The sequence below is a fragment of the Coenobita brevimanus genome, chromosome 59 (assembly GCF_032717465.1).
Source record: "Coenobita brevimanus isolate Jiangsu-jjx chromosome 59, ASM3271746v2, whole genome shotgun sequence".
NCBI lineage: Eukaryota > Metazoa > Arthropoda > Malacostraca > Decapoda > Coenobitidae > Coenobita > Coenobita brevimanus.
In genome coordinates, this window is record NC_137012.1 from 17,607,232 (window position 1) to 17,635,134 (window position 27,903).

Sequence of the window (27,903 nt, forward strand, 5' to 3'; positions counted from 1 at the left end):
ACCGACTTAAGCAGAGGGCGTATATGGATCGGCACAGACTTGAGCTTATGCCTGCCACAGGGAAAAGGAAGGCTGCAATTCGCAGGTGTCAGGTATGTGCACATACCACCCACCGCACACCTGAGCACAAACGCACCTCTTGGCAGTGCGCTGAGTGCCAGGTTCCCCTCTGTGTTAACTGCTTCTTCAACTACCACAACCAGAAGCAGTTCTAACAGTGCAAGTGTGAAAGCAGAATAATTTGGAAATAATGTGTAAATAATGTGTAAATAGCAGGTGAAAGCAATGGATGTTCAGTACACATGACTGAACAGTGTATTATAGTTTTATCTTACTGAAAGTGACAGTGAATAACATAGTGTAAGTAAAATAGAAGGGTAAATATTGAAAATAGAATAGAAAATGTAAATAATAATGTAAGTAATTAGTAATATAAGAATATGAGTACAAATAATTTATGTTACAACAGTGAAAGTGAATCCGTGGCTCTCTACGTATTTTACTGAATGAAAAATTGAATGACTTCAGTGACAATAAACTAATACGACTGAAGGAAACTTATGGAGAAAGACTCCAGATATATATAAGTGTGATATAGTAATAGAAATATAAAGTGTGAGGGGTTTAATGAATAATAAATGACAGAGTACCAAGAGCGAACTAGTGCAAGTGCGACGATCAGACGCGCTCGTAATTTCCATTGCTTTCACAGTGTTTTTTTTTTTAAGTATGGATCCCAAACTACTTGAAAATCATACAGTAGTGTTTATTGTGTTTATATCTGGCTGTGGTAATCATATTACGGGTTGTCGGGAAGTGTAAAGTGGAGACTTCGTTACCCAACTTCAGAGGTCTCCACAAGTCCTACGGTAACCGATAAAGGCTCAACAAACATTCCCGGAGAAAGTTGAAGGTATGTGCCATAAGCATATGTAATTTTAATATTCTAGAACTAATAACTGTTTTTTGGCAAATATTTTTTGAGAGTCTGTTGGAGCCCGAATAATCCTGAGGGACACACAAAACATTGGTAAACATGCCCGCGGAGCAGGGGTTAAAGACCTCTTCTTCTACTTTCAGTTTGGTGATTCCTTCCTTTTGTTTCAGTTTGCCATTAACAAATCTATAAAACAGTTTGGGTTCATCCTTGCATTTGTCTATTATACCTTTTTCAAAATTCCTTTCTTCTTCTCTAAGTATTCTTGTGTATTCATTTCTTGTTCTTTTATATTCTTCCTTTGTTCTGTTGTTACCTCTCTTTCTCCAATTGTTCCATGCCTTATCTCTCTCTTTTTTTTGCTATCATACACCTTCTATTAACCCCTTAACCGCGGGGCGTCACTTTCGTGACACTTGGGAGCAAGGGATCATACCGCGGGGCGTCGCTTTTGTGATTCTGTGTTATTTTGAATTCACCCGGGCTTCCAAGTGGGGGCTTGTATCATCTATCAGTACTGCCAATGTCCAACACTAGTCAGCACTCCTAATCTCATCTGTACTCCCATCCATTGTTGACAATTTAGCCATTTCTCCCCGTTCTTGACTCCCCTCCCTACCCCCCCTCCATTACCCTATCCTCTCGCCTGCCCGGCCGTGCTACGCTAAGTAAATCTTCCCAGGAACTTTTCACTGATTTCATCCATTGAAATAAGCCCTATGCCCTATTCTTATACCAAATAATATATACAAGAAAGAAATAAGGTAAGTGAGAGTGCCATACACCTGAAATTGGCTAATTATCCCCTGACAACATCTCACGTGCACTCGTTCGCTAATTTTCGCTGTTTTTTTCCCCCTGAAATATGCCATATAATCTATTTTCATAATAAATATACATATAAGGAGGGAAGGGAGAAGCCTAAGTGATATTTACATTCATCTGGAACTACCTAATTTATAATGTATTGTGTAGATTTCCTGCCAATTATTTCAGTGCTATACATAGCTGTTTCAAGAGCTAACATTGGTAGTGCTGAATATCCCCTAAGTAGGCCTCCACTCGGCCTTCCCTTATCAGTTTACTCTCATCTTCCGAAGTAGAGGTATGTCTGTTTCGTGTTGCTGACTTCAGGGACTTTTTCACCCTCATGCAAAGGGCCCTGTGACCTTTACCCCCTACTAAACCTCATGTGGAAAGAGGTAAAGGGCTGACAATTGATAAAAGAGCGACTACGATCTTCCTATTGAGTAAAACAGTGCAAGTGGAATTGTAAATAATGTGTAAACAGCAAGTGAAAGTAAAGAATGAAAATATATGTGAACAATGGAATATAGTTTTATAAGTTACTTCAAGTGACAGTGCATAACACAGTGTAAATAAAATAGAAATGTAAATAACGTAAATAAAATAGAGAACGTAAATAGAAAGGTAAAAGAGTAGTATTATAAGAATACGAGTATATACCCTAGGAGTAATGAAAGTGAAAGTATCACTCTAGCATGTCTGAATACTATGAGTTATGAGAGTGAAGATGAAAGTGACATTCACTCTCAATGCTAGTATACAGGACGAGAAAGTGAATCCTACGTATTTTACTGAAAGAAATTGAATCCCTACAGTGACAATAAACTAATACTACTGAAGGAAACTTATGGATAAAGACTGTAGAAATATATGTGTTATATAGTAATAGAAATATAAAGTGTGAGGGGTTTTATGAATAATAAATGACAGAGTATCAAGAGCGAACTAGCGCAAGTGCGACGGCCAGACGCGCTCATAATGTTCATTGCTTTCACAGTGGGGTTTTTTTTTCAGTATGGATCCCAAACTACTTGAAAATCATAGAGTAGTGTTTATAGTGTTAATATCTGGCTGTGGTAATCATATTACGGGTTCTTGGGAATTGTAAAGTGGAGACTTTGTTACCCAACTTCAGAGGTCTCCACAAGTCCTACGGTAACTGACGAAAGCTCAACAAATATTCCAGGAGAAAGCTGAAGGTATGTGCCATAAGCATATGTAATTTTAATATTCTAGAACTAATAACTGATTTTTGGCAAATATTTTTTGAGAGTCTGTCGGAGCCCGAATAACCCCGCGGCACACGCAAAACATCGGTAAACATGCCCGCGGTGTAGGGGTTAAACCACTCCTTTTTCCTGTTTTCTTTCCCTCTTACTCTTGGTGCAAATTTTTCCACTCCCAAATTATAGAGGTCTAGAAAGATATCCCACTTCCTCTGTATCTCTCTTGTTTCTCTTAATTTTCTCCAATCCGCATTTTCAAAAAAGTTTCTCAATCCTGTAAAATTTGCTTTCCCAAAGTTGTATCTTCCCTGTCTATGAAGCTCATCTCTTGGCTCGACGTTCCCTATTAACATCTGGAACTCAATGACCACATGATCACTTTTTCCTAAAGGACAGAGATATTTCAATGATTCTATTACATCAGGTTCTTTGGTGAACAGTAAATCTAACCTTGCTGGTGTGTCCTCACCTCGAAACCGTGTCTCTTCTTTGACCCATTGCGTCATCACATTATTCATTATTATATTTAATAACATAGTGTCCCATGAATCCTCGCCACCTCCCGAGTACGATTCCTCCCAGTTCACCTCTTTACAATTAAAGTCACCCACCAAAATTATATTATTGCTTTTCTCAATTATTTTTTGCAAATAGCTAGCCATATCTGACAACATCTCATGGTATTCGTCATCCTTCCATGCTCTTGTCTTTGGGGGAACATACACTACCGCCAAATCTCTCTTAACATTCTCTCCAGTTTCTAATTTCATATATATCACTTCAGCCCTGCCTTCTCCCATTTCCACAGTATCTACATTTATGTTGTTCTTCACTGCTATCATCACTCCTCCTCCCTTTTTTTCTTTTCTGTCTTTTCTCCACAGTTTGTATTTACCATCTCCCAAATGAACATCAATATCTTCTCTTAATTTGGTCTCTACAAAGCACATGACATCAGGTTCATGTTCTCTCAAGAAATCGTTAATTTTGATCCTTGTCGATATTAAACCATCAACATTAGTATATATCACCTTCAAATTATTTTTGACGTTTTTAATACCCTCTTCTCTCCTACTCTCTATCCGTACCACTTCCTCAACTTCTGATCTTTCACAGCCATCCCCCTTAGTTTCCTTTGCTTCTATTTTCTTAAATACCACTTCCTTACTTTCATATCCAACACTCTCCAAAAAAAAGTATTACGTTCTTCCTCTGTCCTCTTATCATTTTTTCCCTTTACTTCTTCCTTTAATGATTTTAAAACTTCTCTTTCTTCTTCATTCAGATCTTTTCTTATTATAATATTTTCCATCCCCGCCTTTTTGCTTAATTTCCAGGTCACTTTAAGTATCTCATTTATTACACTTTCTGATGTAAACTTGACTCTCATTGGTCTTGTTTCCCCTTTCTTATAAGGCCCTATCCTCCTTACTTCCTCAATTTCTTTTACCCACTTGTCTCCTTCGGGGTCAATCTTGCCTAATATTCCTCTCACCAGGTTCGTGTCTCTCTCGAGTCTTACCAACCTAACCTTTTCTTCCTCTTCCCTGTTTCCAAATATTACCACACATCTGTTCCATTCTACAATTTCTCTCACTATTTTCTCTTTTTTCTTCAGTATTTTCACTACATTTTCTTCCATTTTTTTCTTGTTCATTTTCCTTTCTTCCTGGATGATCTCTCTTAAGCTGACCACTTCTTTCTGTTCTTCTTCTACGTGTGCCCACTTTGCCTTATGCTCTTCTAATACAGTACACTACTTACCTTCTCCGTTTTATTAGTACTCTCTTCTAGTTTCCTCCTCAATTCAACATTTTCACGCTTCAAATTTCTAATCTCTTCATTCGCTGTTTCATTGGATTGGATCAGACTCTGTATGGTAGTACAGTAGAAGTCCGAATTTTCGGCATCTATGGGACCAGGCAAGTGCCGAAATATCAAAATTGCCGAATTATCGAAAACCCTACCCACTCAGTACCTTATATGTTTCGGTGAACACTATCATCATTACTCACATCATTACAAATGTGTTTGGAGAGAGTACTGTATACTATTTGATACTGTACAATACTGTAATGAATACAGTACTATACATGAATATGAAAAATAAAAAAATTAGTGAACATACTGTATATAAATGTAATGGTACAGTAGGCCTACAAGTTCACATGCACTTACCTAAACTTATAGTAGGTTCCTTATTTACATATGTACAATAGAAGGGGTTGATTGGAGTCTGCTACTGCTGGAAGAAGTCCCCAGCAGTAGAGGGTCCTGCAACAGGCTCTAAGGACTCTTCTCCCTGTTGCTGTGGCAGTAGAGCTTGAGGTTCAGAGACTGCTGTTGGTGATAGAGAGCAGGGAGCAGAGGAGCTTACGTTAAACTCATCCATAATCTGTTTCCTACTCATGCCAGCCTCTAATTTTTTCAACAGCTCAATTTTCCGAGCAATAGTCAACATCTTATGTGTACGCTTCTTGCTAACACCAGTTAACTTTCCACACGTGGAGGCCATTTTCAAAGCACGCAGAAGATGTTTATACTGTTCACAACACACGGCTGGTCCACTCAGGTGTTACAAAGCTCCTGTCTGATGTTACGGTGCTTACAGCACACTCGAATAGTAATTTCAGAGGTATTTCGGTACGAAGTTCACAAAGCACACAGAAGAATCAAGAGAAGTCGGCAGCAGCACGGCAACAACTCGGAAGAATGGCGGAAGAATGGCGAAACAGATTCTCTTTCCCATGCTAGACTCACTACATGTTTGTCCTCTCTTTATGCTATAGGAGAAAGAGCTAGCCTCTGAGCTTCATGGCAGTGGTAGACTCGTTCCATCACTTTCACTATCTCACTCACTAAGGCGGGTAAAGGCGGGTAGCTAGCTGGCGAGCCTCATGGAGAATTTCAAGACTGACGAAAAAAATCGGAGAATCTGCCGAACGATCGGAGATTTTCGTAAATGGGACTATTTCTCAAAACTGCCGAAATGTCAGATTTGCCGGGGATTTGGATGCCGAAATACTGGACTTTTACTGTATCCGTATGTGTGTGTGTGTGTGTTTGCAAAGTAGTGCACCCAACACAGGAGGCCTGAGGTGGCCGTTGTTAATGTTTTTGTTTTACTGTCAACATCATAATGCATTGATCTCTTGCTGCAACATGTTGATAGTTATATTCCTTTAACATATCCTAATGCTTTTGGTATATATTAGTAGCAGGCCCAAGAGTGTAAAGCATGAAATCAGCTTGAAATGTAACTGCTAGTTAAGAATGACAAGTCGGGTGGGGGGTTGGGTAGGGGTATCGGGGATGGTCGAGAGCTGAGGTGGTGGTGGTTGGAGCTGTTTTCGTCCACCCCTCCCCTCTTCCATGGGTATTCTGAGGTAGGAAGGGGGCACCCCTGGGCAGATATTAGTGAGCATGAGTGTACCTGTACTGTGTCTTACCTGTCAATCTATCTATCTATTGCCAGACACCTCAATCCCATTCGGGGTGGCCACAAACAAATGGCCTCGACATCACCCTGTCCCTGCCGTTTCTCTGCCAGGCTCCCAACTCACACCCCCCTCTTTCATATAACTCTTCACCCCATCCCTCCATCTCTTCCTCGGCATCCCTTTCCCTCTCCCCCCCTCCAACTCACTCACATACACTCTCTTCATCAGTCTTTCACCCTCCATCCTCTCCATATGGCCAAACCACCTCAGTGTGTTCCTCCTAACGCTTCCTATCACATACACATCCACACCACAACGCAACTTTATATCATCATTTGTCAGTCTGTCTCTCCATGTGACTCCACAGGCTCCTCTTAAATAACTCATTTCCACTGTTCTCACTCTTAACTTGTGTCCTTCCAACAACATCCAAGCTTCACTTCTGTACGTTAGAGTTGGTATCACAATACTCTCACGTAGTAACTTTTTCAATTCCATGCTCACTTCCCTGTTTTTTATCACTGCTTTCAAGGAACCAGCAACCTTTCTTCCCTGCTGTACCCTTTCAAGCACTTCACCCTCCAAACCTCCATCCTTACTCATCACACTACCCAAGTACTTAAACGTACTCACATTTTCCAATTCCTCACCATCCAACCTCGCTGTACATTCACTGACTTCACCTCTCTCAAAGACCATAACTTTACTCTTCCCAACATTCACTTTTAGATTCCGTTTCTTACACACTCTCCCCAACTCATCCACCAAGCCTTGCAGCTCCCATTCGTCTTCACTCAACAATACAGTATTCTCTGCAAACAACAGTACAGGGAGTTTCCAAACACTACCCTCTCTCACCAGGGCCACTCCAACATCCGCTACCCCACCTTGTACCTCTTTTATTACCCCATCCATGTACAGATTGAACAACCAAGGAGACATGACACATCCCTGTTTCAACCCAGCCTTCAAAGAGAAAAATTCACTCAGTTCACCATCCACATGCACTGCAGCCTTAGCACCCTCATACATACTCTTCACAGCATTCAACAACTTCCCATCTACTCCATATATTCTTAATACTTTCCACAATCCTTGTCTATCCACCCTGTCATGTGCTTTCTCCAAATCCATGAAAGCCACATACAACTTCTTTCCCTTCTCTAGAAACTTTTCCACTAAAGATCTAAGAATGAATATCTGATCTACACAACCTCTTCCCTGCCTAAAGCCTTTCTGTTCTTCTCCAATTAATTCCTCTGTTCTTTCTCTAACTCTGTCAATAATTAACCTACAATAAACTTTTCCTATTATACTAAGAAGACAAATGCCCCTATGATTACCACACACTTCTTTTTCCCCTTTTCCTTCGTAAAAGGGAATAATTATACCTGACTTCCAATCCTCCGGAACTCTCTCTCTCTCTCTCTCTCTCTCTATACAGTGGAATTTCAAATTTTGATGGGCAAATTTACCTAAAAATCACCGCAAAATTATCATCGAAATTTAAACTGAACTTCATATCGGAAAAATTAGTTTGGATCCAGGGCCTCCAAACCTAACTACCTAAAATCATGATTTTTTGCCCACACCCCCAGTAAACTTTATGAACTATAATTGTGGTTAAGTAACTGTAGTTCTGCATTGTATTGCCATACTGTCAGCAAGTGTATACTTGGTGTATTTCTGCCCTTTCCTGTACTGCCATTTCTCCTTTGGCTGTGAAGATTTAGAGGTGCCAGGCTGCTCTTGTCCATTACCACTGCTACCCGAAGAACCACTCTTGCTTGCCATCTTGAAACAGGTAAGTTGCGACGAAAATATAAAGAAAATACATACAACTAAATTGCAGTGAAATGCATGTCCACATGAGGAAGGTACAGGCTGAAAGTGCGGCACTTGACTGTAGAGGGCTGGCTGCTGGCAGGACAGTCGCAAGATGGCTGCCGACAATAGAGCATCACCTTGCACATGGCTTGTTGTTGTTGGTGCTTACTCCCATCCAGGAGCTTTTGTCCTTAAACAACATGACTATTTTTTTTCTGTCTCTATTGTTCATGTCTATGTTGCTCCTTATATTCATAGTTACTGTACTTCTCTTCGTTTAAGTATTCTGCCTACTGTATTTTCTACCACCTGTAATTCATTTTGTTTTAGTATTTCTACTATTGATTCTCTTCCTTTAATTTCTTTTGTTATATCTTCGAGTAATTAAAGTATTGATTAATTAATAATAAGTATCAGGGTAATCTCCAGTTCATACCAAAAACTATCTACATAAGGTATGTTAATTATTAACATATATGGCATATGTCAACCCTACGTAACTGCAAAAGATGAAAGGATACTAAAATAACAAAACTAATCATGTACGATAGTTTTGTATTGCATAATTTACAGGTAAGGCCATGACAAGAAACTAGCCTACATTTCAAATTGTAGTAAGTGACTAAGGCCCGTGTAGGCAAAAAAATAAATTAATTAATTAACTGGAATATTTGGAATAAAAATAAAACTTATGTAGGCAGAAAATACATTGTCATCTTTGGCATATTGATAATGCCCATATGGGCAAGAAGCTAATGTTTGATGTACAAGTAAAGCACATTTAAGTACAAAAAATAACCTACAGTAATCACTAAACACTGCAGAATATTCTGACCCATTTTTGTGTAAGCAAACTCCTCCTTTTAACACCTTTATTCACTGCAGAAGCTACACTTGCATTAAGGGGCATGGTAAGGAGGATTAACTTTTGAAATACAGCGTAAAAATATAAATGGTTGGTGAACTAGTTGATGGAACGAATACTAGCGTATGTTTAAACAGGCGCCCATGTTGCGACCTAGCATGATCCGAGACTAAACGAATAACGATCGCTTTCCGTGCCAATACTGAAAATGACTTTTGAATTACTTTCAACATATTTTTGGAGCTTATTATTTTTAAATTTTGTCCGAATTAACAGAAGTCCGGATCAAAGAGATCCGGACCAAAGAGGTTCTACTGTATATATATATATATATATATATATATATATATATATATATATATATTCATTCATTCATTCATTGCCAGACGCCATCTATCCCAAACGGGGTGGCCAAAGGCTTAGAGTTAATTGTTTTACAGGGAGAGGCACTAATCCTCCACCAACCCCACTTGACACATAGGGAGAATATATATATATATATATATATATATATACAGTATATATATATATATATATATATATATATATATATATACAGTATATATATATATATATATATATATATATATATGGCCATACCAAGTTGAGTACACCGCTTTCTGTCCGATCAGCGAAGTTAAGCAACGATGGGTCTGGTTTGTACTTGGATGGGTGACCGCCTGGGAACATCAGATGCAGTTGGCATAACGTTCTCCCTACGTGTCAAGTGGGGTTGGTGGAGGATTAGTGCCCCTCCCTGTAAAACAATTAACTCTAAGCCTTTGGCCACCCCATTTGGGATACATGGCGTCTGGCAATGAAAAAAATGATGATATTTATAGAATGATGGGGAATCGTCCAGGGTGCGAACTGTCCTGACGGGAAATCATCCATGTTTTGAGGGGGAATTATCTGATGACGAATTGACGATGGTGAATTGTCTTGGAACCATATCATCATATGCCTCATATACTGTATACATAAATGATGTTGATTTTCATTCTCTTCTTGACACATGCCACATATGATATTAGGTTAAGCTCATACTTTCTCTTATAATTTGCCTTCACTTCCAGAATTTTGGTTCGCATAAAAAATATTATCTTTGCTTGTTTTGGGTGGAGTCTGGCCCTGAGAGCACATATCACATACGATATTAGGAGGACCTGTAGTGGTGGCGTCTTCGTCGTAGGTCTACCCCCCAGAGGCTGTCGAAGAGAAGAGGAGGACAGCATGGGGGCCAAACCACCCCAAACCCCCCCAGCCCCTCACGGGGCTCGAAGTACCTGGGAGTGGCTTCGGTCACGCAGGCAAATACCACATCTCCCAACACAACACACACAACAACACCGTTTTTTCTACACCGAGAAATGACTCACCGGCTATCATTTCTAGATGACTTCTTCTAGCCGGGGACATTGAGAGCAATCCAGGACCCACCAACAAATACATATATCCAACATGCTCAAAATCTATCAGGTCGAGCCGACAGACAAAGGGTTCAGTTCAGTGCAATCCTTGCATGAACTGGACCCATTACACCTGCACAACACTTGCATCCAGAAAACATTACACGAACACCTGGACCTGCTCCTTATGCTCCTTCCCCCCATCCATCAACCCCCCTTCCAATCCTATTCCTACTTCTTTCACACCTCCACAGCCAAACCCACTGACCCTTCCCACACTATCCAGTCCCCTAACTCCTCCCATTCCAACCCATCCTAATCCACCTCAACCCTTACCTCCATCACAACCTCCTCCTACCCCTTCCCCTCCACCAACACCACCTCCCCCCCGTGCTGCAGCAGCCAACACACATCGCACACACAACATAAACATCCTTCAGTTAAACATAGATGGTATAAACACCAAAAAACATGAACTCATACAATTCATCAAACAACAAAACATACACACTGCCATCTTACAAGAAACAAAACTACACAGAGCACAGAAAACACTGACATTTCATAACTTCACCACCATTCGACAAGACCAGGCCGGCGGCGGTGGCAGTGGACTCATCACCCTGGTACACAAATCCATCAACTTTGCAGATACCAGTGCACACACAAAGTCACTTCTCCCTCCACATGACACCACAACAGAAATACAATCAATTAAAATACGCACTGGTAACAAATCACACATAACAATCACTAACACATACATTCCCCCCCAGTCATTCCCCACAGTACCACACAATTACTCTCCACAGATACACCACATCACTAACATACCCAACATCATCCTGGGTGGTGATTTCAATGCCAAGTCGTCGGCCTGGCATGTCAACAACCCTGACAAAGACAGAGGGCTGGTACTACAATCCCAGACAGATCATCTTTTCATACTAAACAGTCTAGACCAACATACCCATATCCCACACCAAGCCCTCTTCCTCCCATCATCTCCAGACATCACCTTCTGCTCCCCAAACCTCGCCCCCACTACATCATGGAGAGTGGTCAAAACCCTAGGTTCTGATCACCTCCCAATCATCATCACTACCAAAACCAGAATCACCCCAGCTGGCCACAACCACACATACTGTACACTAATTATAAGAGAGCCAACTGGGAGGCTTTTGTAACTGAAACAGAACAACATTTCGAAACACTAAACAGTACACCCATCACAAACATCAACACCGCTGTGCACACTTTCAATACAATTATACAAAATGCAGACAAAAGACACATCCCTAGAGGCAACAGAAGGAGACACAACCCCAACTTCACACCAGAAATTCAAGGCCTCATCAGACAACAGGACACACTGCGACACTCCCCAACACCCCATACACAAGACACCATACAACAAATACAAGAACTCAACACTCAGATAAACAATAAAATATCAGAACAGCAAACACTAAACTGGAAAAATTATCTCCGAACACTTGACCACAAAACAAACATCAGCAACTCTATAAAACGCTAAACAACATCACACTTTCCAACAGCAACACCACACATTCACATCCTGCCATCACAACAGACACCATATCCTCAAACAAACAACAAGCAAACACTCTCATCAATCACTTTTCACAAGTCAGCCATCTAAACCCCCATCCCGAAGACCGACGTATCATCCGACGTAAGAGACAGTTCCCGACAGACCCAGACTATGCACCTTTCACATACACCCAGACGAAGCACATCATTAACAACCTCAAGCACTCATCTGCCTGTGGACCAGACAACATAAGCAACATTCACTTTAAACACCTAGGACCACAAGGCATACAAGCACTCACCAACATATCAAACTACAGCTACTCACACAACATAATACCCAACATCTGGAAGTATGGCAATATCATGACTATCCCTAAACCCAAAAAAGACCTCACGTTACCCTCCTCACATCACCCCATCACACTCCTCTGCATCCCCTCTAAAGTCACTGAACAACTGGTAATACAACTAGTCAAGCCTCACATTTCCCTAGCCCAGTCACAACATGGCTTTAGGCCACTACACTCCACAAACACCCTTCTTACAGACCTAACACAGAGAGTTTTCAACGGCATGAATTCAGCTAGGCCACCACAAAGAACAATCCTAATCACACTAGACATTGGCAAAGCTTTTGATGCTATCCCCCGCCACAACCTCACAAACAAAATACTCAACACAAATATGCACAATAACACAAAAAGATGGCTGGAAAACTACTTAGCAGGCAGATGTGCACACGTAACATTTGCCAGTCAGTCGTCTAACATCAGAAACTTCACAAACGGCGTCCCCCAAGGATCTGTTTTGTCCCCTACACTCTTTAACCTATATATGCACAATGTACCCACACACCACAGATACACATAGCTTCCTATGCATATGATATAACACTTACATGTACGCATCAAAACGCAAACACAGCTGCACACATCATTCAACCTTACCTCAACACACTACACGAATGATTCACCACAAACAGGCTCAAAATAGCCCCAGCCAAATCTACAGTGACTCTTCTCACAAACTGGACAGCAGAACACAGTCACATCCCACACCTCACCATAAACAACACTCCCCTACCACACACACACACACACACACACACACACAGAATCCTTGGTGTAACATACAATACATCAATGTCATTTAAACAACACATCACAAACATTAAAAATAAAATAACACCAACACTCAATGCTTTGAGGTCACTTGCCCATACAACATTCGGACACAACAAAGAAACCACCACCACAGTATACAAACGATACATACGTTCAGTGATGAATTATGCAAGCCCTGCCTGGGCTTCTAACCTCACCAAAACACACTACAACACACTACAGACCATACAGAACAAGGCCCTAAAAATAATCACAGGCTGCACAGCTACTACACCCACAGACCACCTACATCAAGAAACCAAAGTCCCCAAAGTCAAAGATCACCTAGACATGAGAGGCACCCAGTTTCTTGCTGCAGCCTCCACAAACCCACAACATCCTCTACAGTACATGGCAGCACATCCACCCACACCAAGGAACATCAAAACAACACCCAGCACACGATACCATACACAAATACTGTCATCTTTCCCCCCTCGCCCACCTCAGACCAGCTTCTAGAAGCATATCCACACTCAGATCACTCACCGCTACTTTCAGTCACTTAAAGACAACACACAGCTGCATGCACGGCCTCCTGACATCCACCCTTCTGAATCCTATCTTCCTCGTGAGGACAGGGTCCACCTGGCCAGGCTGAGATGTGGGCACCATCCAGCCCTCTTAAGCTACCAGAAGAGGCTGGATGACTCCGTCGCTGATCCCTGTCCAGGATGCAACACAGCACCCCATACTATTAAGCACATTATGGAAGACTCCATTGCACACAATCACCTACACCAACAACACAAGTTACACTCTTTGAGAGCTCTGTGGTCTCGGCCATGGCCTTCCTAAGGGACTCGGGGGTGTTCGGCCAGACTTCCTAGGGAACAACTACTACTACTACTATGATATTAGGTTAGGTTCATGCTTTTTCTTATAATTTTCCTTCACTTCTAGCATTTTGGTTCGCATCAATAATATTATCTCTGCTTGTTTTGATTGGAGTCTGGCCCTGAGAGCACTGAAATAAGCGACTTTGCATTGAAAAATACAGTAGGCAGACCACTCCAAAATGCATCGAAATTTGATTCATAGAATTCTAAACTGTCGAAATTTGAGATTCCACTGTATATATATATATATATATATATATATATATATAAATATATACAGGGTGCAACGCGACATATGACAGTAACTTACACCAATGATTTATCATGTAATTTTGAGTATATTTTGTTCTATAAACATATACTCTCTGTGCCCCCAATTCAGTACCCAGCATACGGCTGTTTATGTGTTAAGTTTTCTGGCTTGAATGTGTCATTAGGTTGGAGCTTCACTTGGCGATGGGAGACGAGTATAATTAGCTCTATACTGAACGTAAAAATCCCACATCCTATCAATACAAATGAGTTTTAAGGAGAAACTTTCCTTAGTCTATTGATTATTCAACATCAAGTCATGCATTCCTGCAATTCTTTTGAATAAATCGACTGTAATTAAGGATTAAATTCAAATTTTAAGGATTGCAAGGGAGTAGGGAAGGAGGAGAGGCTGGTGTGTTGTTGCCAGTTATGTAATGTTTGGTTCGTAGGATATTACTACCACCATTATCATAGCACCTACAGCTCATTCAATGAAGGAACATTATTATAAAGCATGATTAGTGACACTTTAAGTCAGGAGTAATAATATTATTTCTTACAATTTTTCTGTTGCAAGTAAACGTGGCACCATTCCTTTCATCTGATGGTGACGTGAGCAAGACTGATGATAAGGACTTGGCAACTCTGTGTCCACGGTGTCATTCGAGTGGGAAAATGTGCAGGTGAGGCATACACTTCAAATAGCATTCTCTGAGATCAGTTGTTCACTGGGCTCAGCTTTACCTGTTCATGAAACAGCATGCCATGTGCGTATAGCAATGAAGACTATCCAGGTATCATCTATTTTTATGGATTCTGCGATGGTAATGCAAGTGCTGAAACCAAGGAATACAGGAGGAGATCCAAACAAGATGTCCAGGTGCTCGAGTTTACTGAAGTGTCTATCAGCATCTTTGCTACACATGCAATGTCCCTGGAAATAATCTGTGGGCTAAATGCACAGATCCACAAGATAAAGAAAGACGGATAATGCATGCCGTGTTAATGAACCCTGACATAAGTACAAGAAGACTTTCCTCACGGCACAGTCAGATGAAAGGAATGGTGCCATGATTACTTGCAGCAGAAAAATTGTAATAAATAATATTATTACTCTTGACTTAAAGTGATGCTAATCACGCTTTATAATAATGTTTCTTCACTGAATGAGCTGTAGGTGTTATGATAATGCTTGTAGTAATATCCTATGAACCAAACATTACATAACTGGCAACAACACACCAGCCTCACCTCCCTCCTTACTCCTTTGCAATCCTTAAAATTCGAATTTAATCCTTAATTACAGTCAATTTATGCAAAAGAATTGCAGGAATGCATGACCTGATGTTAACCCCTAAAGCACTAATAGGATTGATCAATCCTTCTCCAGAATTTGGCTTGATGCCTAATAGAATCGATAGAGGAGCCTTTGTAAAAAACTGTGGACACTAGGCTTCAGCCCAATTGTGATGTATATCATTGTCTGATTCAAGCCACCAGTTTCACACCTACCACACCCTCCTGCTCTGAACCTGTCGTGATGACTAAATGGCACTACGACAGGGCAGACTGGGAGGGACTTCAAAATTTTTTCATGGATGTTCCTTGGACCTCCTCTTTCTCCCATGATAAAAATTCCACATTGGGCCACATACAGGATTTTATTAAAAGTCGGCATGGAAACATTCATTCCCCATCATAGTTACAGAAAAAGATGTAATTCTCCTAAATGGTTTGACCACAAATGTGCTAGAGTAACAGAGCATAAAACAACAGCGTATAACACTTATACAAGGACCCAAACCAAAGAAGCCTTTAACTATTATAAAAATATCAGAACCATGCCAAAACTATTATCAATCTTTCTAAATCAAACTTTCTACACAGACAAGCTAACAAACAACTAAACAATCCAAATGATAACAAAATATTCTGGTCAACCCTTAATTCATTCAAAACTAACTTCACTGCCACCTCTTCCATTCCACCATTACAGTCCCCCAATGGAAATCTAGTAAGTGACCCACGCGGAAAAGCCAACCTTCTTGTTGACATTTTTTCAACAAACTCAACCCTAACTTCAGAAAATCACAATATTCCTGTACTTGATTCTGATTCCCCTCAAATACAGTACCTCCTTTCATGATTCACACCAAACACGTATAAGCCATATTACAGAATCTATCAGCAGACAAAGCAACTGGTCCAGATGAAATTCCTTCACTAGTACTTAAAAACTGCTCCTCAGTGTTGGCTCCTGTATAAGCAAAATTTTTCCGCTTATGCATCCGTACCTCAATTTTTCCAGCCCCTTGGAAAGATGCAAATATCCATCCTGCTCCTAAAAAGGGGGCAACTTCTGATCCATGAAACTATAGACCAATTGCAATAACTTCTGTTCTCAGTTAAGTTTATGAGACACTAATTAACAAACACATAGTCAAGCATCTAGAAATCAATAAATTGATCAATGATCGGCAGTATGGATTTAGACAAGAACGTTCAACTGTAGATATTCTTTGCTTTCTTACCCATCAGATTAACAAAACAATAGACCAACATGGTGAAACACACACAGTAGCACTTGATATTTCAAAAGCATTTGACAGAGTATGGCACCAGGCCTTACTGTCTAAAAGATGTCACACTATGGCTTGCATCACTGGTTCCTCTAATTTCTTCTTACCTTCACAGCAGAAAAATATGGGTCATGGTAGATGGAATTTATTCTCAGTTTCATTCCATAAATGCTGGCGTACCTCAGGGATCAGTTTTGGCGCCAACCCTCTTTCTCATACATATAAATGACCTCCTATCTGTCACGCACAACCCAATACACTTTTATGCTGATGACTCGACCCTTCATTATTCTTTCACATTTAGTACCTCCTTTACACAATTTGATATTATAAATTCCCAAATAAACACAGCAATTTCTCTGAACCAGGACCTTTCTAAAATTAATCAATGGGGACAAAAAAAATCTGGTCTCATTTAATGCTCAGAAAACTAAATACATTAATTTCTCCAATAGAAAGAATCCCTCAGACTCTCATGTAATTTTAAATGATGTCAGTATTCCCATATCCACTACAATTGATATCCTAGGTGTTCCTCTAAACCCCAACCTAAGCTGGACAGCTTATGTTAAATCCCTTGCTAAAAATGCTTCTAAAAAATTGGGACTTATGTACAGTGTTCGTGAGTTCTTCACTGACGAGCAGATGGCCACAATATACAAAAGTTGTGTGCGTTCTCAGATCGAATACTGTTCACCACTGTGGAGTGGATGTGGAGTGGTTGCATTGAAGCAGTTGGACAATTTTCAAAATAAAGCCATTAGATTAATCAATAATCCTGCCATAACGCAGGACCTTCCTCTGTTATCAGTACGTAGAGATGTTGCTTCTTTAGCACTATTTTATCGATATTTTTACCATAAGTGCTCTAACGAACTGGCTTCAATTGTGCCTCCCCCTCACATTTTCTCCTAAAATACCCAGGCAGCTGGGAGCGCCCACGAACTCGCACTCTCTCCCCCACAATGCAGAACCCCTGCTTATCAAAATTCATTTATCCCCAGAACTACTACTCTCTGGAATTCACTTCCTGGGAGTAGCTTCCCACATACATTTAGTCCTCTTAATTTTAAATCCAATTGTTATAAGTATTTTATGAATGGAGGATGCCTTTAGGCACATGGACTTATTTTTTTTCCTTTGTTTTTCCTTCCTCCATTCATTATAAAATATATATATATATATATATATCTATATATATATATATATATATATATATATATATATATATATATATATATATATACTGTATATATATATATATATCGATGCTAACTAATGAGAACAAAGTCCTGAGTAGGGAGGGGGGACGATATATATATATATATATATATATATATATATATATATATATATATATATATATATACAGTAAAAGTCCAATATTTCGGCATCCAATTCCCCGGCAAATCTGACATTTCGGCAGTTTTGAGAAATAGTCCCATTTACGAAAATCTCCGATCGTTCGGCAGATTCTCCGATTTTTTTCGTCAGTCTTGAAATTCTCCATGAGGCTCGCCAGCTAGCTACCCGCCTTTACCCGCCTTAGTGAATGAGATAGTGAAAGTGATGGAACGAGTCTACCACTGCCATGAAGCTCAGAGGCTAGCTCTTTCTCCTATAGCATAAAGAGAGGACAAACTGTTAGACTGATTTATTTACCGGTAAATGTACACTTAAGTACCAGAAAGACCTTTCCAGTTCAATGTATATTCCTCCAGCTTGTTTCAGTATTTTTCAGACTATATTCAGTTCGGTAAATCACGTTTTCTTACTGAAAGATTTCCTCCCTGTTAGTATCGTCACGTTCTAAAGCTGTACCTACGATTGTTTCCAGCACAATGGACGAAGCTCATCGTACTCAAATGTGGACTTCGTTTCCCAACTTCCCAACTGAAGATTAGGTTAGGTTACATTATTAAGTGCAGTTAAGCTAGGTTAGGCCAGGTTTAAACACTTAGATTAGAACATTGTCTTCTGCCATTACGTTAACGAATCAAAGAGTCGTCACACCAGAACAGATAAAAAAACAGCGGGAAAGATTTAACAAGAAATGTTTATTTACCAACCCAGAAATAATCAGAAAAATATAACAGACTATCAGGATGAACTGATTTGGTAAGGTGCTTTTACTGCTTACAGCAAAGCGTATGTTTACCCCCCTCAAATACTCAATGTTCGTGAGTTCAGAAATTTGTGTACTCCACGTGGCAGACCTTGAAACCATTTTTTCAAAGTTATAAAGTCAGTTTCTTTTTCTTACAGATGTGAGAAGACTCGTCTGGTACACTTGGCTTTTTCCCCTCCTCCCTAAACCCATCTTGTGATTTGTTATGATTCGTGAAAGAAAATTAGGGGGCATGTTACATTAGAATTTAAACATAAAGTTAGGGTGCATGTTACTTTAGCATTTAAACATATCGGCGAAAACATCTGGGATGAAAGGACCGCCGAGCTGCTTGGGATTGTAGAGTAGGGTCGTATAAACATACCAGTGACCTTGGTTCCCTTCCCATAATTGTTCGCAGTTTTTATGGCTCTCCCTAACTTAACGTTACTGACACCGGTACAGTAAAGCATTGTTCAAGGCTAACAGCCATAAGGGGTTAATGGAATACATTATTGTTTGTATCAATACTCTCTCTTTCACACATACACGAACGAACAAAAGAATGTGCAATAAATGTACACTTAACTGTTAGGAGCAGAAATAACTGTATGCTCTGTCGGTCCGAAATGTGTTGGGAAGCAACATCGAACAATGAATGTGGAACTGAATGCCACCTTACAAGAACACTTGAGATGAAAGTATTTTTTCTTATTAGTAAACATAATTGTTCCATTTCGTCCCCTATAATTGTGAAACTCTTAAATTTTCGTCCAAGCATACAGCGTAATAACCTTACCAATTCAATTCATATTCTCTAGTTTGTTTTTGTATTTTTCTAGTTTGTTTTCTTATTATCATAACGTTCCTTAAGCCTTACCTACGTTTGTTTCCGGCATATTGGAAGAAACTTACTCATAATTAGGGTGCATGTTACATTAGCATTTAAACATATCGGCAAAAACATCTGAGATAAAGTGGCAGGCCCCCTGACTGTTTAAGGGAGAGGAGGGTCGTGAAAACATACCAGTGACCTTCGTTCCCTTCCCATAATTGTTCGCAGTTTTTTATAGCTCTCCCTAACCCAACATCCCTGACACCGGTACAGTAAAGCATTGTTCGAGGCTGACAACTATGATGGGGTTAATGGAATGCATTATTGTTTGTATTAATTCTCTCTTTCACACATACAGTACACTTAGGAACGAACAAAAGAGTGAACAGTAAATGTAAGAGGAAGAAATAACAATGCTCTGTTGGTCCGAAATGTGTTGGGAGGCGCGATACCTAACGAAAAATGCAGAACTCAATGCTAACTTACGAGAACACATGAGATGAGTATTTTTTTTTTTCTGATTAGCAGACATTCTTGTTTCATTTCGTTCCCTAAAACTAGGAAACCCATTACTTTTCGTCTAAGCATACAGCCTAAAGACCTCACCAATTCACTTCATATTCCTCCAGTTTGTTTTCTGTGTTTTTCTATTTTGAGGGTAGTAAATTACCTTCTCTTGCTGAAAGATTTTCTCTTTTATCACGTTCTTTAAGCCATACCTACGATTGCTTCGGGCATAATGGATGAAACTCATCGTACACAAAAATGGATTTAGTTTCCCAATTTCCCAACTGGAGCCCAGGTTAGGTCAGGTTAGGTTAAATTATTAAGTAGTTAAGCAAGGTTAGGCTACGTCAGGAGTAACAGTTGCCTCACCAAACTCCATCCTACCACCCTTGTGATCGAGTTGTGAGCAGGAGGTGTGGGTGGGGGCAGGGTGAGCAAGACTCTCTCCGGTTTATCCATGGCTCTCTCCCTAGAAAATGGATGCTTCCTGTTTAAACCGGAGCTATCGTACGGATAATTCTATGAATTACTATACCACTGAACCATTGGGTCAGGGCCTGGATATACCGAAAGCTGGATAATCGAGCTTCCACTGTATAGTACTGTATTCATTACAGTATTGTACAGTATCAAACAGTATACAGTACTCTCTCCAAACACATTTGTAATGATATGAGTAATGATGATAGTGTTCACCGAAACATATAAGGTACTGAGTGGGTAGGGTTTTCGATAATTCGGCAATTTTGATATTTCGGCACTTGCCTGGTCCCATAGATGCCGAAAAATCGGACTTCTACTGTACTGTATATATATATATATATATATATATATATATATATATATATATATATATATATATACTGTATATATATATATATATATATATATATATATATATATATATTGTATATATATATATATATATATATATATATATATATATATATATATATACTGTATATATATATATATATATATATATATATATATCCACAGTAAAACCTCTACAACTTGGCATAATACATGTGCAAGCCTTGCCGAGTTAGCCTATTTGCCGAGTTGTAGGGATGAACTTTAAGTTCCCCCCCAGCACACACACACACACACAAAGGAAAGGAAAAATGGAAAAAAAAAGGGACAAAAATTAAAAGTTTTTAAAATAAACAGTAAAAGCTGCCTTACCATGATTCCATGCAGTTGTAAGGTGTATTCCAGGCATGAAGGAGGACTTTTGGTAGTTTTTGGAGGTGTTAGGGGGGCTCAAGATCAGTTTTGGGCACACCTTTACTGTACTGTACTAGTCACTGTACACCATGTAAAGCACAATGAACACTATAAAGGCCATTACTGTAATATATTTATCACGGCCATACCACGTTGAGTACACCGCTTCCTGTCCGATCAGCGAAGTTAAGCAACGTTGGATCTGGTTAGTAATTGGATGGGTGACCGCCTGGGAACACCAGATGCTGTTGGCATCCCTACGTGTCAAGTGGGGTTGGTGGAGGATTAGTGCCCTCCCTGTAAAACAATTAACTCTAAGCCCTTGGCCACCCTGTGTGGGATACATGGCGTCTGGCAATGAATGAATGGATGAATGAACTATACTGGAGAACTAAACACTAAACACTTAAACATTACTGTTCAACTCGGCATCTTACCGAGTTGGGGGGATTTTTGCCAACTCTCTTCCTCTCATGTGTGCATTTTTGGGAAATTTTGAATTTTGATTTTTTAAATAAATATTTTGGAGCCTTCCCGAGTTGTAGAGGTTTCCGATTTGAAGGATGCCGAATTGTAGAGGTTTTACTGTGTGTATGTATGTATACATATATATATATATATATATATATATATATATATATATATATATATATATATATATATATATATATATATCAATCAATCAATCAATCATTTCCTGTGGCACCCCATGGGATGCATAGGGTCTCAATGAACTCTCTCCACCAATATTTGTCTCTTGCCATCTCCTTCAGGTCCCACCAACACTCCTCTCCTGCTTCTTTTTTCACTGTCCTCCACCAGGTTTCCCTCGGCCTACCTCTACCTCTTCTTCCTCTAGCAATCCAGTCTGGCACATCCTGTATTAAACAACCTTCTTTTCTGTATATGTGCCCCAGCCACTTCCAGCGAGACAGTCTCACATATTCATTAACTGGTTCCACTCTCGTAATATCCCTTACTCTTTCATTTGTAACTCTGTCTTGCCACTTTACCCCAAGAATCCTTCTCAGTATTTTATTCTCAAATCCTAATACTTTCTGATCTGTTGCAATTGTACTGTACCATGACTCATGCCCGTAAATTAAAATGGGTCTAACCATGGACTTGTAAATTTTCACTTTAGTATGTATATATATATATATATATATATATATATATATATATATATATATTTCATGCGAGGAAGAAGGAACCAAAGGCCCGGAGCCCGCAATAAGAGTTCCCTCCAAGAGAAAAACAAAATACAAGAGAGAGCCAAATTCAAGATCCATTCATTTCGAGACGCCTGGACACACTGTGTTTGAAACACTGGAGATCATAGGCAGCAGGAAATACAGACAGAGGGAGACAGTTCCAGAGTTGACCTGTTGCATAAATGAAGGACTGGGAGTAACGGTTAACTCTTGCATTAGAGAGTTGGACAGAAAAGGGATGAGAGTTTGCTGCTAGACAGGTGCTACACGCCCGTCGTAGAGGTGGAGGAATGCATGCAGACAGTTCAGAGGAGCAGTGACCATTAAAGTAGCGATAGAAAAGAGATAAAGATGCAACAGTGCGGCGAAGCGACAGAGGATGAAGGGAGTCAGTAAGAGGAGGAGAGATAATGAGACGAAAAGCCTTTGACTCCACCCTATTGAGAAGAGCTGTGTGTGGGGAGCCTCCCCACACATGAAAGTTGTACTCCACATAGGGGCGGATAAAACCCCTATATAGAGTCAACAATTGTGCAGGGGTAAAGAAAGAACAGAGTCGGCTTAGCACACCCAATCTCTTGGAAGCAGATTTTACAAGAGATGTAATATGATCTTTCCAAGATAAGTCCCGAGTAAATGAAACCCCAAGCATGTTCAAGGATGATGCAGGATTAAGCTGAATATCAATAAACATTAGTGGGTATACCTGTGGAAGATTTTGACGGGTTGATAGGTGTAAGAACTGAGTCTTTGATGCATTAAAAACAACAAGATTATTTTTACCCCAGTCAGAGATACGAGCCAAGTCAGACATTAGGTGTGCCATAGTCTCATCCCTTGTTTGTTGAAGTAACTGCTGAGATGGGCGTTGCGGGAACCGAAAGGAAAGGTGAAGGGTGGAGTCATCAGCGTATCAGTGGATAGGGTTAGATGTACAGCTTAGAAGGTCATTGATGAATAGAAGGAAGAGAGTTGGTGATAGGACAGAGCCCTGAGGAACACCACTGTTGATAGATCTAGGAGAAGAACGATGGCCGTCTACAACAGCGGCTATAGAACGACCAGAAAGGAAGCTAGTGATGAAGGCACAGATAGAGGGATAGAAACCGTAAGAGGGCAGTTTGGAAATTAAAGATTCATGCCAGACTCAATCGAAAGCCTTTGAGATGTCAAGTGCAATGGCAAAGCTTTTGCCACAGTCCCGAAAGGAGGATGACCAGGAGTCTGAAAGGTAGGTGAGAAGATCACCAGTGGAGCGTCCCTGACGGAACCCGTACTGACGATCAGAAAGAAGGTTGTGATAGGAAAGATGCCTTAAAATTTTTCTACTGAGAATTGACTCAAAAACTTTTGAAATACAGGACGTTAAAGCAATTGGACAATAGTTGGAGGGTTGGAAGTGGTCACCCTTCTTTGGGACTGGCTGAATGAGAGCAAACTTCCACCAAGAAGGAAAGGTACAAGTCGACAGACAAAGGCGAAAGAGTTTGCTTAGGCAGGGTGTAAGCATAGAAGCAAAGTTCTTGAGAACAACAGGAGGGACTCCATCAGGCCCACATGCCTTGTTAGTACTGAGGCCAGTGATGGCAGAAAATACATCAGCTGAAGAAATTTTAATGTCAGCCATGAGGAAGTCAGAGGCGGGAAGTGATGGAGGAACAGCACCGGAATCGTCTAAGATAGAATTGGAGGAGAAAGTCTGTGTGAAGAGATCTGCTTTATCAGTAGAAGAAATAGCTACAGAACCATCAGAGTAGAAAAGAGGAGGGATGGATGATGAGGTAAAGTTGTTAGAAAGGTTTTTGGCAAGGTGCCAGAAGGAGCAGGAAGAATTCGAGTTGGAGAGTTGAGAGCATTTAGTAACGATGAAATTATTTTTAGCAGAGCGAAGAACAGACTTAGCACGATTCCAGGCAGAAACGTAAAGATAATGTGATTCAGGGGTGGGTTGGCTCCGGTACCTTTTGTAGGCCCTCTCCTTGTTGTGGACAGCATTAGAACAAGCGTGATTAAACCAAGGCTTTCTTGCGTTAGTCAAAGGAAATGAGAAAGAAATGTGTGCTTCCATGCCCGAGAGAATAACCTCCGTAATGCGCAAGGCACACTCAGACGGCTCCCGGCCATGGAAGCAATAATCATTCCAGGGAAAATCAAAGAAGTACTGCCTGAGGGCCTCCCAATCCACGGCTCCAAAATGCCACAGGCGACATTTCCCTGGAGGGTCCACAGGCCGTACCAGAGTGATAGGACAGGTTAAAGTGATAAGGTTGTGATCGGAAGGAGCCCAACGGAGAGAAAACATTAACAGTGTAAGCAGAAGGATTAGTTGTAAGGAAGAGGTCAAGTATGTTGGAGCTCTCTCCAAGGCGGTCTGGGATATGGGTAGGGTGCTGTACAAGCTGCTCTAGGTCATTAAGGATAGAAAAGATGTAGGCTTGTTCACCAGGTGGATCAGTGAAAGGAGAGGAGAGCCAAAGGTGGTGATGAACATTGAAATCTCCTAGAACGGAGATTTCAGAGAAAGGTGAAATGGATAGAATGTGTTCCATCGTAGAAGTAAGATAGTCGAAGAATTTTTGATAGTCAATAGAATTAGGGGATAAGTAAACAGCACAGATATATTTAGTCAGAGAATGACAGGAAAGCCGAAACCAGAGTGTAGAGAATTCAGAAGAATCGAGTTCAGGAACACGAGAACAAGATAAGTCGTTGCGTATATATACACAACAGCCACCTTTGGCTTTGAAATGAGTATTTTTCCTTTCTTTTTTTTTTTTTTTTTTTAAATAACAGAACGGAGAAGGAAAAACAAATGGGGAAAAAAAAAAAAATCCATACACCAGATTACTGGTGTCCTCTGTTCATAAAATATCTCTAACAGTTAGACTTGAACAGTTGTAGGTTGAAATTTGGAGGAAAACAACTCTGGGGAAGCGAGTTCCAGAGAGATGCAGTTCGGGGAATGAAAGAATTCTGATAGGCAGAAGTTCTGCAATATGGTTGGTTGACATTCCAGTCATGAGCGCTACCAGATGCCCGTGTAGCACGAGGGAAGGCATGGAGAGGTGGCACCATGGACGCAACTTCGTCTGAGCATTTGCCAAAAAAATATCTGTAAAATAATGCAAGGGAGGCAACATTCCTTCTTACTTGCAGGGGAGGTAGTTTATATGTAATGGCAGGGTTGTTAATGATTCTAACAGCTTTATTCTGAATTTTGTCTAGTTGTCTTAATGCAACCTCTCCACAACCATCCCACAAGGGTGAGCAATATTCAAGCTGAGAGCGCACATGACTCTTATAAATTATAGCTAACTGCTCATCGGCGAAGAAGTTACGGACTCTGTACAATAATCCAAGTTTCTTTGAGGTGGTTTTAGCAAGTGATCTGACATGAGAGGTCCAGCTGAGGGCACCGTTAAGTGAGACACCAAGAATTTCAATACTTTTGGAGATGGGAATATTAGTAGCACTGAAGGTAATGTACGAATCTGGCAATATCTGTCTATTAGTAAACTGTATATATTTAGTTTTACTAGCATTAAAAGAGACAAGGTTGTTTTGTCCCCATTCACTGATTGTAGATAGATCTTGATTCATGGAGATGGCTGTACTGAGTTGAGAGGTAGAGATATTAGACTTTGTAATTGGATGTCTGAGTGTGAATGAACTAGGTAGTGTTGAGTCATCTGCATATGAGTGAATGGGATTGTGAGTGACAGATAAGAGATCATTAATATGAACCAGAAATAGGGTTGGCGCCAGAACTGATCCCTGCGGCACGCCGGCGTTAATTGAGTGGAAATTTGAATATACATCATCTACTTTTACTCTTATTTTCCTGTCACTAAGATATGAAGAAATCAAAGGAACAAAAGACGTTAGTCCATAGCAAGGGAGTTTGGACAGCAGGGAACGGTGCCATACTCTGTCGAAAGCTTTAGAGATATCAAGAGCTACTGCATGAGTTTCTTCATGTAGATCAATTGACTGATGGATGGTATGAGTTAAGAGATTGAGTATGTCAATGGTGGATCTTTCGCGGCAAAAACCGTATTGTCTATCACTAATTAAGTTGTTGGATTCAAGATGTTTAACAATATGCTTATTAATTAAAGTTTCAAATACCTTACCAAGAGAAGATGTGACAGCTATTGGTCTGTAATTGGAGGGGTCAGACGAACTTCCTTTCTTCGGAACTGGGTGGATATTGGCTTCTTTCAATGAATTTGGGAATAAAGAAGTACGTATGCATAGTCTGAATAATTTAGCTAGGACAGAGGCAAGTTCAGGGGAACACTTTTTCAAAACAATTGGCGGAATTCCATCTGGGCCTGGAGCTTTGTTGGTAGGTAAATTGTCTAGGATGGATTTTACGAATCTTGTCTGTATTTTAAGTGGGGCAATTTCGGGAGAATCAAGTTCCAGTACTGAGACATTCTGGCTGGTATCATCTATGGTAGAGTTTCTTGCAAAGGTACTAGCAAAGATATCTGCTTTCCCACGTGGGTCATTTGTAATATTGCCATCTGAAGATTTTAGTGGGGGAATGGAAGATGACATGTTAAAGTTATTATTGAAAGAATTAAGAGTTGATCAGAATATTCTATTGTCATTAGGGTTGTTAAGTAGTTTTGATGATTACTTTTGAAGAAAGTTTGATTTAGATAGATTTAATACAACTTTTGCATGATTTCTAGCAATTCTAAATTGGGAGAGTGATTCAGATGTTTTTTATTTTAAGTAAGAGTTATATGCTAATGACTTTTGGGCTGTTGCTCTGGCACAATTGCCATCAAACCATTTTGGAGAGTTTGATCTTTTAGTGAATTGTTGACTTGGTATGAATTAATCCATACCAGCTAGTATTAAGTCGCAAATGTGGGACTGGGTAGAATTGGGATCACTAGAGAAGAAAGACTGCCATGGAACATCAGCAAGATAATTTCTAAATCCATCCCAGTCTGCCCTGTCAAAGTGCCATCGGGTCACCCTGACAGGTTCGGAATGGGGAGGTGTAGGAGGGTTAACTAATGAGGCTTTGATGAGATTGTGGTCAGAGGATCCAAGTGGTGACAGTACCTCTATCCTGTATTGGTCTGGATTATT

The 27,903-nt window shown here is 40.2% G+C and overlaps 1 protein-coding gene and 2 pseudogenes across 1 annotated transcript in view; 2 read left to right on the forward strand and 1 right to left on the reverse strand.

Annotated features, from left to right (window-relative positions):
- The window catches only part of LOC145402917 (uncharacterized), a 100,086-nt gene that overhangs the window by 38,868 nt on the left and 33,315 nt on the right, over nt 1-27,903 (reverse strand). The window lies entirely within an intron of this gene.
- Nucleotides 9,689-9,807, forward strand: LOC145402996 (5S ribosomal RNA; annotated as a pseudogene).
- LOC145402991 (5S ribosomal RNA) lies at nt 21,716-21,834 on the forward strand (annotated as a pseudogene).